Source organism: Sinocyclocheilus rhinocerous, unplaced genomic scaffold (genome assembly GCF_001515625.1).
Source record: "Sinocyclocheilus rhinocerous isolate Xijiao unplaced genomic scaffold, SAMN03320098_v1.1 scaffold441, whole genome shotgun sequence".
Lineage (NCBI taxonomy): Eukaryota > Metazoa > Chordata > Actinopteri > Cypriniformes > Cyprinidae > Sinocyclocheilus > Sinocyclocheilus rhinocerous.
In genome coordinates, this window is record NW_015640440.1 from 63,535 (window position 1) to 67,848 (window position 4,314).

Sequence of the window (4,314 nt, forward strand, 5' to 3'; positions counted from 1 at the left end):
CATGTCATTCCAAACCTGTATGAGTTTCTTTCCTCTCTTGAGCACAAAAGAAGATATTTTGGAGAATGTTGGTAACCAATGAGTTGATGGCAGCATTGTATTTTTTTTTTCTCCATATTATGGAAGTCAATGGCTACCGTCAACTTTTTGGTTACCAACATTCTTCAAAATATCTTCTTTTGTGTTCAACAGAAGGAGGAAATTCATAAAGGTTTGGAACACCATGAGGGTACGGAAATGATAACAGAATTTTCATTTTTGGGTGAACTATCCCTTTAAAAAACGTTTACACAGATGAACTGTTCAACCTGAAAGAACCATACAGCACCAAAAGTACTAACAGTGGCCAGTGGTAAATCTTGCATAATGATAGTTTGTTTTAGTTTTTTCATCTTACCATTCTTGCAGTCTTCATCAGCCTGATCGTAGTCTTTCTGTTGAATCAAAAAAGCACAAATTGTTTGTTACTTTTCCACCCTCCTAATCTAAAACTATCAGCTATGGGGTGTAAAAATAACTAAGAAATGATAGTGAAAATTATAGGCACTGTGAAAGGTCCACATTAATTCATACTTGAGCACTTAAAAGCAATAATGTAAACTACTCCGTTTTTGAAATTTACTTATAAAAATCAATAGAAGATCACTGAAGATTTTCTCAGCAAATTAACTTCGACCTGTATAACAACCATTTTTCTTTATGTTTTGACTTCATAGAGCTTTAGAAAACAGCAAATGTTCCTGAAACCTTTCACCTGAAACAAACTCAGCAGACACTAGTTTTATAGTTGTTTGACTCTTGAACCTAGTTGTTTAGAGACTAACAATTGAGTTTGCACTCAAGCTCATCTTCAAAAGATGGTTTTATCTTTTAATTAAAAACACTGTAGTTGATTTTTGCAAAGAGACAAGGCAGGAAATTAATACACATCAGCAGACAAATGGGAATTTTATTTTAAAGTGGGCTTTTTTTGGTTAAGTAACAGTGATAAACAGTAAATATAAGTCTGTAATAGGGCTGCACGATTAATCGAATGCGATTGTCATGCACATTTTGGGTTTTGTGCTCCAGGGTTTGTGGTCCAGAGTATTTGGACACATAAATCTGCAATAGATTTTCTCTTCACTTTATTATTTTTGCTCCAAGTCTTTTAATCAGGTGTGTATGTATTGTTACATAATGCTGTGACGTTCAGATTTTAAGTGCAACTAATGTGTCTTTTCATTTGGAATTAAGCCGTTGCTCTAGATTTTCAAATTTACGATTATTATTCAAGCCAGAAACAACGATAAAAGCAGCCGAAGACACATAACGAACTATGTTTATCTGAAGAACTGTAACTTGCTGAACACATAAAATGGCATTCAAATACAGATTTTCACACCGGTTGCACTGGTTTGCGCAAATACTGTTGTAGTGTGGTGTCATTTTCCCTTTTCTGTAATAATTAGGTCACAGCTGTAACGTCCATCTGGGCTGAGCTAGCGGAGGCTGCCGTGAATGCTTTTTCCACATTGTTTGCTCCAAAAATTGCATTCCAAGCAACTAAACCAAAATCCCACTAATCTCCAAGCAATATTATATATCTGATGACCAGCATATGAGAAGACACAAGCAACAGTTCGGCCAAAATTACACTTCAGTTATGGGTATAACTTTATACTATCAAATTAAAATAATAGCAAATGAAATAAAGATACTACTGCAATAGTATTTTGTACATTCCTTGTTTTTTTTTTTTAAGTTTAGTTTTTAGTAAGTTCTATTTTTTGTTCTTTTCATGTCTTTATTTTGACAGGACAGTAGAGATTTGACAGGAAAGCATAAGGACCTCGAGACTGGAATCAAACTCAGGTTAATAGCAATAACTGTATCTGCATAATGTCCAGTTTCCATGTGTAACACACACCCTGTGCAGAGTCTCACTTACACACACACACACACACACACAGAGAGAGAGAGAGAATGGGACTGTCAGGTATCACACAATAACACAGTCTCCGCAGACCAACATCTAATTAACCTCCAGCACACCAAACAAGGCAACAGAGCCTCAGTAAAATATATAAACACTCTATATTTGGATTCCGGGTCAGTTAATAATAGATGTCCCGTCTGAGCGCGAGTGTGTGGCCGCGTCTCAAAAGCTAGCGAGCTGCCTACCCAGACAGCATCCTTCGAGACGCTCGGTTCCAGCGTTCGATTCGAACGTTCAAAAAACGCGTTTACGACGCCCAAACGTGATGTCTAGGAAGGCAGCCCGCTAGGTTTTGAAACACAGCCACTGTGTCCATCCAGAAGAACAACAACAACTGCGTGTGTGCCGCCACACACCAAATCAGCCACAAAGTGCATTATATACACGATACACGATCACAGGACGAGAATAGCGGTTGATAATCACGATTAAATCATGAGAGAGAACGGTTGTAATATCTGTGTGTGGACTGCGATGATCGCTGCTCGCATGGCCTTGAGTTCCAGCCGCCCCCGGACACACAGATTCACACGATCCTGCAACATTAACACAACAATCTGCACTGAATCTCACTCTCACACACCTCGCGCTCACGCATCCGCCCGTGTGTGATGATGAACGGCACAGATGGGAAGCGAATATCGCAGTTCGACGCGAGCATCTTTAGCTGCTAGTCAGTGCAGCGCAGCTGCGACCAGGCCTTTTCATCATCACATTAATCGTGCGAACGCGCGGCGCTATTTGCCGCGTTCTGACGCGCGGTACACGCGAGCTGACAGGCGCGTCTTGATGGCGGGATCGACGGCAGGCAGGGGTGAGGAGGGTGAACGCTGCACGACCGGAAGGTGTTAGAGGAAGTCTGCACTTACCTAGCTTTACTTTCTACGCCATCTTGGATCCACTTGTCAGCCTGTCGCGGTGCATTATGGGTCAAATATTTCTGCGCACTGCTTCCTGCCAGCGCGGAACACAACACTGCAGGACTCTCACGCGAATCTTTCAGGGTTTTTTTTAATTTTTTTAATGCTCATAAACAGTATACAAACAGTAATACAAATATCAACAAATAAAAATGTCAAAAATAAATAAATAATTTAAAAAGGGGGTGTTTAATACATTACAAACTGGATATTTTTTTTTTTTGATACATGTCATTAAAAATAGGAAAAGAGTTACAAACAGATAAAGTTTTTAAAGCTTATTTTTTTCTTTGACAATTGGATCAATGAAAGGCTTTGTTCGAATTCTTTCCTGAAAACAAAAAAGAGAGGCCTGGAGTTTATTTGAGAATATGTGCATCGGTGAATGTGGAATTTTGCAAGCAGCAAAATCAGATTCACTACATAAAACTGACTGTTCATTCTCAGTAAAACCCAGCACTGAGATGATCAAGAGTCATCACAAAAAGAGCAAATGGAGCGAAAATCACTTTTGAATTTCTTCATGATTTGCAGGATAGAACTTATGAATTATTTTGTAAGAAATCTCCTTTGCTTTGTTAGTTGATAAATAAGTATGAGGAAGCATCCACACGTTTTCCCAGCAGATGTTACCCACTGCATTAATCCAACAAGCAGTCACCGCTGGCAGAATAATTAATATCCTGCTGAAATAATGAGCGCTTTTTCAGCTTTTTATTTCCAGGGGCCCGCAAATATGACGGTCCCCTCTCCCACTCCCTTCATAAAATATAAAGACAGCTGTATAGTTTCATGTAGAAAAAGCCATTTATATTGATCTAGGCCTATGTAATTACTAATAATTGACTTTTAAATAAATAAATAAATAAAATCTGGAAAATATTTACTTTTTTATTATATTGACGGTGAGTTTTTTTTCCCTACTCAATTATTCGATGTATAAACCTCAGACACATATTTTTTATTCAAAATTCAAATGGATTTGTATAGAACTTCAACTTCACACTAATTAAAAAAAAAAATGTTTTTAATTATTTTAATTATTTTCTCTTATGCTCACCAAGGCCGCATTTATTTATTCAAAAATACAGTTAAAACAGTAATATTGTGAAATTTTATTATAATTATAAAAGTGTTCTATTATTACTATTTAGACAGACAGACAGACAGATCTGTTCTTTGATCAATGCATCCTTTTTGAAAAAAAAAGTACCCCAAATCTATTCTATCAGATATAATAATAATAATATATTATAATAGATAGATTTTTGAACTTTTGCCATCTGGTCGGCGTCACAGAGCACCGAATACCAGGACAGCCAGGCACAAGAACAGTTTCTTTCCCCATATGAACAGTTAATGTTCTCCCATTGTGCAATTAAAGTATGTGCAATAACCTTATACTTATTTATCACC

The 4,314-nt window shown here is 37.3% G+C and overlaps 1 protein-coding gene across 1 annotated transcript in view; it reads right to left on the reverse strand.

Moving 5' to 3' along the window:
- LOC107752703 (probable helicase with zinc finger domain) overlaps positions 1-2,933 on the reverse strand; it is a gene marked incomplete at its 3' end in the record, with an annotated part of 66,461 nt that extends 63,528 nt beyond the window's left edge. The window contains exon 1 of the mRNA XM_016568726.1: positions 2,848-2,933. The remainder of the gene's footprint in view (positions 1-2,847) is intronic.
- Positions 2,934-4,314: the final 1,381 nt, after the last annotated feature.